The 12,888-nt window shown below is 42.4% G+C and overlaps 1 protein-coding gene and 1 long non-coding RNA gene across 2 annotated transcripts in view; one reads left to right on the top strand and one right to left on the bottom strand.

Moving 5' to 3' along the window:
• LOC114610660 overlaps positions 1 to 556 on the bottom strand; it is a 5,288-nt gene extending 4,732 nt beyond the window's left edge. The window contains exon 1 of the long non-coding RNA XR_003709716.1: positions 278 to 556. This is a non-coding gene — a long non-coding RNA (uncharacterized LOC114610660). The remainder of the gene's footprint in view (positions 1 to 277) is intronic.
• Positions 1 to 12,888, top strand: part of Smyd3 (SET and MYND domain containing 3) — a 550,757-nt gene that overhangs the window by 266,540 nt on the left and 271,329 nt on the right. The gene's annotated exons all lie outside the window — the stretch shown is intronic.

The raw sequence follows: 12,888 nt of genomic DNA, 5'->3' as shown, positions 1-12,888 counted from the left end.
TCCCCCATGCCTCTCAGCCCTCCCCCTCCTCTCCCCATGCCTCTCAGTGTTTCCCTCACCCCTCCCAGTGCCTCTCAGCCCCCCTTCCCTCCCAATGCCTCTCAGCCCTCCCTCCTTCCCATGCTTCTCAGTCCTCTCCCGCCCCTCCCCACACTGTCAGCCCGCAGTGATGACTTGAAACAGGAGTCACAGTGGTCATTTTTGCCCTTTCTCTTTTTTCTGTCAGTCTGGCTGGATGTTTGTGCTTGTTGTTCGTCCTTTGACAGTGCAGCCTTACCTTTTGTGCATTTTCTCCACTGTTCCCAGCTCTCCAGCTCGATCTTGTTTGTGGCTGCCTTTGTTGTTTTCCCTTCCTCCTTGCTTTGCTTTTCTGGGTTTGCTTGGATTGTTGATTTGAAGTCATCTCTTTTTTCTTCCACTTTTTATTTTCTTTTGAAATTTTTATACTTAGTTTAAATGCCAGAGTACATGTGCAGAGGTCAGAGGACAACTTTTGGGAGTTGGTTCTCTCTTTCTGCCATGTTGTCTTTCCTGTGCAGCTGTTTGCCTGGTTGCTATAGCTGCCACCTCCTTCTCTTCCTCTTCCCCCTCCCCCTCCCCCTCCTCCTCTTCCCCTTCCCCCTCCTCCTCCTCCCCTCCTCTTCCTCCCCTTCTTCCTCCCCTCCCTCTCCTCCTCTCCTTCCTTCTCTTCTTCCTCCCCCTCCTTCTCCCCCTCCTTCTCCCCCTCCTTCTTCCCCTTCCCTCCTTCTCTTCTTCCTCTTCTGGAAAGATATATTTATAATATATCATTCTCCCCTCTCCTCTTAATTTTCAGAGTGTTCTATTTAAAGCAAGTGGCTCTGTTTATAGTTTTGACAGGTTTTTAAACTTCCTGTGTCCATCTTTGGTTGAAAACATTTGTGTGATGTTAGCTTCAACATTCTTGTCAGAAAATGGCAGCACTTGATTTACCTCAGCCTGATCTATTTCAGTTACCTTGTCTTGGTTAAGTTGACGTTCCCTTGGATTTTAGCATGAGTGATTTCAGCTGTCTCCGGGACATTGAAGGTATTATGAGATGTCTGACATTATATAAATGCACTGTTAGTGGACTTCCTCTGACACTGTGCCAGCAGAGAAGGAAGCAGCCACTTGTAGCCATCCTGGACGTAGCTAGCTTCAAGCTCTGCATTGACTTGGAGCCACCCATCCACTTTCTGGTGGGGTGTAGTTCAGGCTCTCTTTGGGCTCCACGTGAGGAGGTAAGGATTGCCTTGTCACCATTTCTACCTTGCTTCGATGGCTATCAGGTAGAGTGTGTGGTATGCTATTGGTAGAGCAGAGTCTTTACTCCGTTGCTGTCTGGTGGGGATGGGCTTCCAGTCTTCCCATGTGATCCTCCCTGTCACCACTGATGCGTATCTGGGCTTCCTCTTGGGCTTTTATTATGTAACTCCTGCAAGGAGCCTGGCCAGTGAGGCCTCCCAGCACTCCTTCATCTTTGCTGACACAGGTAGGAAGGGACCTGTAGGTATTTTCCTATTGTATTTTGTTGGAGCAGGACAATGATTGCCTAAAGTTTTCTATCATGCTAGTGTGCTTCTTGCTTGGTTCTTAGGTTAGAGAAAAACAGGCTTTGTTGAGAGTTGTCTTTGCATGTGGGCATTACTGTAGTTTTTAAGGAAAGTCTTTATTTTGTGTGTCTGTGATTCTGGGAGGAGTGCACAGTACAGTGAGCACATGGAGATCAGAGGACAACTTGAAAGAGTTGGTTCTCTCCTACCATGTGGGTCATGGGATTGAACTCGGGTCATCAGGCTTGGCAGCCAGTACATTCACCATGAAGCCTTCTTGACAGCCGGGTAGTGCATTTTCTATTAGTCTACTGTTCAGCGAGTTTTGAAATTAGGATGTGTGATACCCTTATTTTTGATTAATTTTCAAGATTGGCTTGGATGCTTTTAGTACTATGTGTTTTCATATGAATTTTAAAAATTTTTAAAAATGTCACAATATGCTAATATAATTTCGATAAGAATTTCCCTGAATTTGTAGATTGCCTTGTGTGATTGACATCTTAATAATATTAAGTTTGTAATGCATGGTGCTAGGTTGTCTTTCTTTAACTTAACTATTTTAAAATTTAAATTTAGAACTTGGAGTTTAATACAGCTGAGTGTAACCTTGGCTACTTTGGCCCAGTATAATCTAATTCCTTTAAAAGCTCTTTCAATCTCACAAATACAATATAGTCACTGTTTCTGTCAACTTTATAGCTTTTCTAAATGCATTCTGGGGCCAGCCAAGTTACTGACTGACGTATATAATGGGATTCCCCCAATCCCATGAAGCAATAACCTCCAGCAGGAATGGTCCTAAGGATTGAATTGACCTTCATCTGTCTGTGAGCACTTTGTGCACATTATAAACACAGCCAACATCACACTCTATGATTCTTCAATTTGCTCTACAGTACTTCAAGAGTGTCTTGGTTAAATACTATAGCCCTTTCCTGTCCAGCTTTAGGACTCTATAAAAGGGAAATTACTATAGTTTCATATAAAGTGTTTTATTGAATGCTTTTCTATGTAGCTGGTCTTCTTGTGTGTGTATCTGAGTTAAAGAGCCAGTTTTGAATTCAGGAAGTGGGCTGGAGAGAGGGCTCCACAATTAACAACGAGTACTGTCTTGCGGAGGACTTGGGTGTGGTTCCTAGCGCACCCACATTGGGCAGCTCACAGTCCCCGTAGGTCTTAGTGATGGATCCAAAGAAAGCTCTCCTCTGAACTTCACCTTTACTCACACTTGTACATATACACATAACAATAAGGAAACCTTACATTCCAGGAGAGATGTATGTCAGATTTAATTATTTTATTTTCCTTATAAAAATCATGAGATTATAGGTTAAACTCACCTCAGTAAGGACTAATTTGAATAGTTATGAAGGAAATATTTTGACATAAAACATCAGCACTATCTAAAGCTGAAATGTATCTGTTTTTTTTGTCTGCAACATCACTAAGTGCCGAGTCTTTCATAGTTGTTGCCATGGCAGAGCAGGCTTGGTCAGTGGCCATTGTGAACAACAGCCTGTGGTGGGAACACAGGAAGATACAGAGCAGCCCTGGTTTTAACCAGAACCTTCTCTGTGTCCTAACTCACATGTCTGACAGTGGGGCAGGTTGCCCAGAAATGTAAATACCCAGTGATGATGTCTGATACAGGAAGCCTACCTCAGAAAACACACAGGAGAAGCTTCTCTCACTCCTGTGGTGCTTTGCTGCTGGAATGGCTGAATAGTGCTACCCTGGAGAGCAGAGGCCATATCTGGGGCTCTTATCCTGCCCCTTCCTCACTCCTGCAGGCCTTCACCACACCTTATATGGGGCCCATAGGTTAAAACTCAGGGGCAGTGACTTCCCAGCAAAACTTACTTTGTTCTCCTGGTGTGATTAGTTCCAGGAATGAGGAATTTCAAGCTTGCAGGAAATGGTCCTCTCTAGGTGACCCTTGCTCCCAGAGCAAACTAGAGAGATTCCAGGGACCCTGGTGATGCCAGTGTTCTGGTCTCAGCCAGCTTTCATTATCTCTGGCTAGAAAAGAATCATCGAACTAGAAAGGGGACATTTCCAGGTGTGGTATTAGCAGTGTAACCTCAACACCTAATATTCAGAAAGCATTCCCTGAGCATGGCCATGCCCTGGGCTTTGTTGCAGTCTCTGCTTAGATGATGTTAAATAGGACAGGAGCCTTGATCTTATGCAAGAGGAAAAAAGAGGCAAGCACCTAGAATGGTCGTTGTGATAAGGTAAGCACATTCTGCCAATAAAGATATCACCTATGTGTTCTGGGAACACACAGGGAATACATTCTAACACGAGTGTTCAGGCTGTGTCAAGATAATCCTAGATTTAAATTTCAGAGGAAGACAGATAAGGTGCTGAGGAAGCCAGGTGCCCCATGGTAAAGGCCGGCCTTTTTCCAGTCCCTGGCGCATAGACTGTATTGAGCTTCCTTTCGCTTGGGAAGCTAAGGCGGCTTTGCTTGTGAGACTTCTTGGTGGCTGTGGTGTAGTCCACAAAGGGCAGCTTATAGCTTCTAAGCAGATAAATAAATGAACATGCTGATTTGGAAAGATAGTTTTGGTAATAGCATGAAAGATGGGTTAGAGAGTTTGGGGGAGAGGGAAGGAGCCTAACTATGGAACTCACAGAGTAGTTCAGGCAGAGAGAATGAAATGCAAAATTGGACTCTTATAAAAAGGCTGGATCCATTTGCAAGTCCGCGACGGATGCAAGCTATAACTTTTATTCTGGAAGGCATTTCTTCTTGTGATTAGGAAAGGATTAAAATCTTTCTTTAAGTAGACTTCTGTAGTATAAAGAAGATAGAAGTTGATGGTTAAGGTAAAAATGATCCGTATTTCACTGAAGGTGGCTGACTTCTTTTAAATCATAAATTTAGCTTGTAGTTTTGAGTCATATAATTTTAATTTTAAAAGGGCAGAAACTAATCAGAATATTTGATCATCAATGAATGTTCTTCTGGAGGAGGGAGGCTGCCACTCAGAATTGTGTCTGAAGCTAATTTTTGGGATTGGGAAGAGCAAGGTAGGTTCATTGTGTGTATGTCAGAGCCCAAAGGAGAGGGCAGTGCTCTAACACTGTTAATAATGCTGAAAGTACAGGGACTTGGTGACTTAGTGGCAGGTCAGGCATGCCTGAGTACCGTTGCCAATAATTTTGTCTAAATCTGAAATGTGAAAGCTTTACTCTTAAATTGGAACCTATGGGAGTGACACACTGTATCCATTTGTGATAGGTAAATTCTGTGGTCCCAGAAGAACTGAACAACCCACAGATCACTTGGCTGTGACTTCCCGAGCTCGCATGAGACTCGCATGAGCTTCCCTGAGACTGTTTTCTGGGAATTTTTCTCTTTTGTGCTTCAAGGTGACTCTGGAACTTGAGGTCCTTAGTTTTATTCTTTTTGACTTTAAGTAGATATTACTGTCATCCTTGCTCTGGCTCGCTATAGCTTTTAAAAGATGTGCAAAGTGCTTGAGCAAAGGGCATGCTGGGGAGGCACAGCCTGCAGGGCCGATGGTTCTTCCTAGGTCCAGAGTCCAGTTAGCACATGCTGTTACAGGACCCAGCACCATGTTCAATGGAATTTCGCACTCTTCTTTCAGTTGTTAAGGCACAGAAAGAAGCATATTTCTTGAGAACATTCTCAGCCTCATGCACAAATGGTCTCTGTGACATGAAGCATTGAGTCTTCACCCTTCAGCCTCTCCATGGATCCCCTAGTGAGTTCCTCAGCACAGTTGACTTGCCTTGTGTGCACCAGCACTTTATTCAGGTTTGATTAGATGGCAACATAATAGCTGGAGATTTTGTTCTCTTTGGTCTCCTTTGAACCATAAACCTGCGGTGGATGCTGCTCTGAGTTGAAGGGAAATTGCCAGGAATGTCAAAGATTCATCTCTCAAAGACAGTTTGCCCAAATGAGAAAATTCAGTGTCACTCTGGAAAGCAGAGAGCAGATGCACACTGCTTTGTACTTCAGTTCCATGTTTGATGAAGCCATTCCTTTCCTTTCTTGCAATGTTTAAGTGTGTGTCTTTCTTGTTTTAAAGGAGTAAAGTTCCAAGTGCCCACTAAACTTTACTGTGGATTTAGAAATGCAAACGAAATCTTTCCACACTCCCCTGCCCCAAACTACCTTAATACACATTGCCATGTATCTTTCGGAGGATCCCAGCCAGGAGAGAGAGGGTCCACAATCAGGGATTCCCTTCCACCCCACACCCCCTAAAGGTAGACAGAGATTTCTTGACAATGAGGTAACAAGTTTTTCCAGTCATACAACTTGGCTTGGGCATGTGGCCCACCACTGCACTGTATCAAACAGCTTGCTCATCAGGAAACCCTACTTGTTCACCTATAGGATGTGGGTTGATACATTTACCTTGTAGGCTTCTATTACAAGAGTTAGTTAAGATCCTGTCAATGTGCCTGAGCCTGAAAAGAGCACCCTGTGAGTGGTCTGTGATGTAGGTATTCTTCTGAAAACTTACACCAGCCTATGATGCTAGGCCCTGTTTGGAAGGCTGGAGTACACAGTGAACGAATGAAGCACATGACTGTTGCCATCTAATGGGTTATATCTTAGTGAGAGGAGACAGTAGTCACAGTCAATGAGGAAACACGTGGGAAGTTAAAGGTCTGAGAGCAATAAGAACGCAGGAGTCACACGACTTGTATTTTAGCTGTGAGTGACTTTAGGATTTATTAACAGGACCCTTCAACAATGAGTCGAAGGCATTTGATGTGATTAATTCCACCAAATTTGTATACACATTTCTACTCTTACCATGCGTAGCAAAGTTATTATTCATCTGATAATAGATGAATACTTAATACTTTAGACTAGCAATTATAATAAACCCTAGGCATGCCCATTTTTGCTACATTGTTTCTTCTTTGTGTTTTATTCTATTACACTGCAGTGAGTATCATATCAGTTTAAGAACATATTCTTTAAAAGCAGAACAAAACAATTAATATGATTCTCCTGTAGATTCAGGATTTTCCCACTGTCTTTGGTCTACTACTCCCTGTTCTGACACCACATCATCACACTAAAGCACCAGGATTTCTGAAATAGTCTCTGGTCATCTGTAGAAGCTGACAGAGAAGCTCTCACCTGTCTGTGAAAGAGAACCAGTCAGGTGCTCAGGCAGGTGGTGATGCCTGACTCAGGTGGATATAGGACATAGCTAAGAGTATTAGTTACCCTTTGCAGTGACAGAGCAGTTCAAAAAAGTGGGAAGAGCCACCATTTCAGAGCTACTGTATTTCTGTCTCATGATCATGAGCAGGGAATTTCTTTTGAAAATGCTACCTCCTCTTGTCTGTGCCTTTGCACTTTGCCTTTATCTGTAGGACCACTGAAGACCATACGTTTCTGTAATGTCCCTGTGGTAGTGGTTGCCACCCCTGGTAGATTCTCTGATCCTCCTTTATAATCTAGTCTTTCAAGCCTCCATTCTTTCTGAAATGTAATAGATAACTTAATTCTATACACCGTTTTAAAAGATTAGGTAAGCCATAACTGTAACATAAGTGAAAAGAGTATTTTAATCATTTTATTGTATGAAAGTTTGATTGTATGTACTCCAGAATACAGTGTGAAGTTTGGGTCCCTCGGGTGTTTGGAGTGTCTCATAATGAACAGGCTTGGATTAATGATAAGTAAATCAGTGTTGGCAAAAGGTTGTATTGAGATTTGAAGCTTTGTCATAAGTGCTAGCTAACTATACACAGAAACACGTAGAATGACCATAGATGTGACATCTATGCATGTAGGTTATGTAGGTTGTGTAGGTGTGTTGTGTTCGTAGCTTAAACACCATGAATTGTGGACACAACTTTCCGTCATGGTAAACAACTCTCCACACAGTTCTATACCATGCAAAATATCTTTTCCTCTGTTAAGAAAATTGCATTCTGTATATAGAAAACCATGCAAGAAGTGCACTAGTCTATAAGTAAAATGGGAAAGGCTGTAGGTTCTGAGAATTATAGATAAAGTTCCTCACACACATTGGCCAGAGACTCTGGTCAATTTGAAAGACTTGCAGGATGTTGGAAAATTCTTTCTTAACCTAGTCTGTCCTGTTTGGCAGAGCTACCAAAATGTCCTCATTATGATTGAGAACATTCAAATGACCCCCCAATGCTATGTGTCCCCACTGTAAATCACTGGTGAAAATTTCTATAGTACTGGTGCCCATCTGGTGTCCTGTCCATGCTGTGGCACCCCATAACTCACCTCAGCCTGGCACCACACCTTGTCTAAGGGGTGCCCTTGGAGTTCTGTAAGTGTTTGCTTGAAGAGAGTTCCAGGTGGTGCCTGATGACTTCTGGGTTTATGAGAGTGATTTCCAGATGGTAGCACTGGTAGTTCCTTAGTTCCTCCCTTCGGATAGATCTTACTATGGTTTCCTCAAAGGCTGCTGCGTATGAACTGGTTACAGTGGGAACTTGAGCTTCTTACTACTGCTCTGAGGGCAGAAGTTTTGTGGTTGAGTTTGTTTTTGACATGTGGATTGACTGATTGGCTGTTTTCTCTGTTGTCATCTAAATGTTATTGACATGTGCCAATGTTTATTGCTCTGAACCCGTCATCGCTTCTGATAAGACATCTCTGCTGTTCTTTTCACTGCTGCTTTTCTTTTACCCCTCCCCCACCCAAGCTGTTTAAAAATACCTTTTATTACATGTTACCACTCTGTCAAAGTATGCTTTTCCTCCTCAGTCAGTCATACACCACTGTGCTCAGCTGTCTTTTTTTTTAAAAAAAAAGTTGTTATATTTTTAACAAGTTACATATTTAATAGTGAAGAGCTTAATTAAAAAGAAATGTCATTTTTTCCAAAGTCAATGAGAATCTTGAAATACTGGAATGACTCACTTTCTAGAAAACACAAGTTTATTTGATGAAGAAAACTGTGTTTTGATGAAGAAAACTGTGTTTTGGTTTTTACATATCTTTGTGTGTGGCTATCATTGAGCCTTGATAAAGGAAATTTGGATACTCTGTGGAGGAGCATAAAAAACTCTTTCAAATTTTTTGAGCTAGGATTAAGATGACGAAAGTCCCATTGTAGTGATTTTAAATAGTGTTCATTATGTAGTCTTTTTTTGTTTTTTGTTTTTTGTTTTTTTGTTTTTTCGAGACAGGGTTTCTCTGTGTAGCCCTGGCTGTCCTGGGACTCATTCTGTAGACCAGACTGGCCTTGAACTCAGAAATCCACCTGCCTCTGCCTCCCAAGTGCTGGGATTAAAGGCGTGTGCCACCACCACCCGGCGCAGTTTTTTGTTTTTTTGTTTTTTTTGTTTTTTTGTTTTTTTAAAGAGAGAAAGGTTGGATAGGGTGCTACCTCAGTTTATAGAATACTAAGGAAAACCATTTGAAAGTTTAAATATGCTGTCATCAACATTGCCACCAACAAGAATTATCCCACAATTATATACATGCCAGAAATTCATTAAGAAAGATATGAACAGATTTTGTTTGGTCTGGGTGAGGCTTGTCCAGGTCTTGTGTGTGATCATAAGATATTTCTTAGAAGCAGGGAATATTTTTACTTGAGACTTCCTATCTAGTTATTACCCTGTGTGTGCACATGTATGTTTGTGTGTATGCATGTGTATTATGTATGTGTGTGGTGTTTGTATGTGCAGGTGTGAGTGCATGTGTGTTTGAATGCATCTGGAGGTCAGAGGTTGACAGCTGACATGTCGTTTTTGAGACAGGGCCTCTCAATGAACCTGGAGTTCACTGATTAGCTAGACAGGCTGGCCAGCAAGCTTCAGGAGTCTGCTACCTCCCTCATTCCTCCTTTACTCCAACACTGGGATTAAATATGCACTAGCTTTCCCATGAGTGTTGAAGCTCTGAATTCAGGTCCTCATGCATACATGGTAACTGAGCGAACGCCTCAGGTATATCTTAAATGATGCCTGTGTGTCTCTTTCTGCCACTTGGGTTGCCTGCCGTGTGTGTGTGTGTGTGTGTGTGTGTGTGTGTGTGTGTGTGTGTGTGTAATAGAGAGAGAGATCTTATGTATTTTGGTCCACCACAGTACTTTAGATGTTACAGTTGACTGATGTATATGTAGAAACTGACTGTTCTCTCCTACCCTCTTTTTATTGGATGGCAGTTTTAGATTTTATGCTCTTTAAAAGTTTTAGATTTTATGCTATTTGAAGACTTTTAGATACTAGTCCAGTTGAAATAGTCTTTTGTGTTTTAAGCTCGTAAAACTGTAGACTGTTCTTGATGAATGGTGCTTATTTTTAGATGTCACTGGATGAGAATTCTCTTACTGAATAGGAAAACAGCTTTAGGGAGGGGAGGTTAAGAGACTGTCCCAGATCGCTAGCTGCTTAGTGATGGTATTTGGACCAGGATATAAGCTAAGGTGAAATTGAAAGAAGCTATTTATTGCTTTTTTAAAGCTAGATGTTGCTTCCTGTGGATGGTAATGGGGTCATTTATCAGTGTCCAAGTGTTTGTTTATGCACACAGGTGACTGCAGTGACAGGTGACAGGTGACCACAGTGACAGGAGACAGCAGTGACAGGTGACAGCAGTGACAGGTGACAGCAGTGACAGGTGACGGCAGTGACAGGTGATCACAGTGACAGGTGACGGCAGTGACAGGTGACAGCAGTGACAGGTGATCACAGTGACAGGTGACAGCAGTGACAGGTGACAGCAGTGACAGGTGACTGCAGTGACAGGTGACTGCAGTGACAGGTGGCTGCAGTGACAGGTGACTGCAGTGACAGGTGGCTGCACTGACAGGTGGCGCCCATGAAGCATCAACAGGAAGAAGACATGGGAGCAGGTGGAGAACTGTGCTGTAGAGCTGTAGATGCCAATACTCTGATAGTTCTGATATAAAACTGCACATTTCTAAAGATTAAAACAATCTAGGATATTTTGGTAACATTCCTTTGTAATAGTTTAATCCTGCTTTTGGATTCAACATATTACTTTATATAAAGTAATGCAAGCATGTGATTTGGTTTTAAGAGCTTCAGTTTTATTAGGAACAGAATATAAAGATGCAATCCAAGGGCTGGCAGCGCTTGGGAAGTGTAATTGGATAGTGCGGCGTGATTTAGGCTGTCGTATGAGATGGCTCTTCTGTGTGGGCTCTTCAGCTGCCCACATCATGCAATTCCTGGAATTGTGGGTCGCTTTGAACACATTCAGCTTCAGCTATCTGTCAGGTGTTCTCATTCTGAATTCTAGATTTCCATGGCTTTGAGCTCTACAGATGATTTAAGTTATTTCCTCTTTCTTACTCCAGAAGATTAGGGCAAGAAAGAAGAAAAGGGCGGTGTCCTGCCTCTACTTAGTTCTGGGCAGCAGGGGGCATGCTTGCTTTGTATCCTTAGTCAGGGCATTAGCTGGGCCTGGTCTGGTCACTACATTGCTTCCATCGTGAATTTGGTCACTGAGGTTTCAGTGGCATCCTAAAGTTGGCTGATCTGAATAACTAACCACTCACAGTTAGGCTTCAACTAAGAGATATAGAAAACACGTTCTTCAGGACAGACTGGGACTTGGTCTTTAATCAGTTGGCAATTGGAGCTGTTTCACTAACATTTGATAGGACTGATAATTTGTGACTCACCTTTGAAGAGTGACAGTTTATCATTTGACGGCAGGAGAGTCACTTTCAGGATTTTCAGGGCATCCCTTATGAGTGTGAGATCAGGAGACTGGGCTTCCTTTTCATTCACTCTCCCTTTCTTCCTGTGTCTCCCTTCCCTTCCCAGGCATTTGACAACACATACTGTTTTTTTTTTGGAATTCCTCCCCTTTTAATGAAAATATTTCCAATAGCACTCTAGTGCCTGGGGCTTATACACATTACTGTAGAAGGATGTGAGGTAGAGTCTTAGCTAGTGTTTTCTTCTAAACATGAGCAGTTGTGATTGGCTTGTGGTGTTTTGTTTGGCTTGCAGTCCTTGAATAGTAACCCTCTTTGCTGTGTTGTGATGTTCCTGGTTTTGATGACACCCCAAGATGGCATTCCTAATCTCAGAATGGCACCATTCATTGTCCATTTGATTATCAGTTTCCAAAACATTTTTTTTTACTTCCTACAAAAATAATTTTGTGATCACCACATAATCTAATCAGCCTTTATTGTTGTATTGAAAAGACCTGGCATTAGTTTCCTTTGATTGCAGGACCTAATAGAAAAATGGTCAACACTGAGAAATAAATAAATTGACCAAACAAAAGAGCTTGTTTCTATCTATGGTGCCAGACATATTTTGATGAGTTTAGATTCCTTTAATTTTCCTGAGTATAATTAAAATAGCAACAATTATAAAAGAGGCCTGCCTTGTTGAAATTGGAAGAATTTCAAAGATAAAAAAAAAAAAAGGTAAAGATCCCCAAAGAAAACCGTGCAAAAAAACAGCATGAGGGAGAGGCAGCGAAATCTGCAGACGTTGTCTGGTTTCCAAACAGTCCTGTGTTGTGGCCCAGTTAGTAAGCATATCAAAAAATAATCATAGGATAAGAAAAGTCATATATGAGGATAATGTCCTAGAAAAGACTGCTCTGTAGTGTTACAAACGTTGAGAGAATACTCTATTAAAGGAACCAGCGATTGGAAACATAGTATGATATTCTATCTTAGGACTCAGCCCTCTCAGGGCGGGACCTTCTCTTCCTCCTTTTGGTAGCTTCACTGAAGCAGAGAGGCTAACGAAAGCCATCCTTCATCTTGCTGACTTTAGTCAACACTCAGTAAATATTTACTTGGCATGTATTGTGAGTCAGGCACATGGCTCCATGCTGGAGGTGCTGACTGGTGTAATAGGTGGTCCTGCCCTTTAGACCTCACGTGTAGCAGGAGAGCCCAATATGTAGATAACCAACCCCAGTACATTCTTCACTAGTTATGTACAGGCTGTACTGGAGGCACGTGGGAAGAATGTGGTGGATTGGAGGGAGAAAATTCAAGCCCGACTGGCCTATGATGCGTTATCTATAAATCAAACTAATGGCCATCTAAGCAAGGTGATTATGAGCCAGAAACTGTGCCAAGTACAAAAGATGTAGAGAGGAAGTCTCCATACCCCTTATACCTGAGACACTACTATAAAAGGTGGGCACATGTACAATTGGGCAAAAAACCCATGTGTAGAGCACTGAGTGGTCGTTGTGGACAGAGACACAAGCAAGGCCAAGGAAGCCAGGGCTGCAAAGACCATGCGTAGGAGGAGCCTGGAGTCTGGGGCTGGGTCTTGGGAAGCAGTAAGGCAGTAGTGGGTTCATCTGAAGCTTGGAGTCAGCCAGTAGGCCCTG

The sequence above is a fragment of the Grammomys surdaster genome, unplaced genomic scaffold, assembly GCF_004785775.1.
Source record: "Grammomys surdaster isolate TR1022 unplaced genomic scaffold, NIH_TR_1.0 126051, whole genome shotgun sequence".
Taxonomy (NCBI): Eukaryota; Metazoa; Chordata; class Mammalia; order Rodentia; family Muridae; genus Grammomys; species Grammomys surdaster.
The sequence above is the reverse complement of the archived record's forward strand: the minus strand, read 5'-3'. Positions and strand labels throughout refer to the sequence as shown.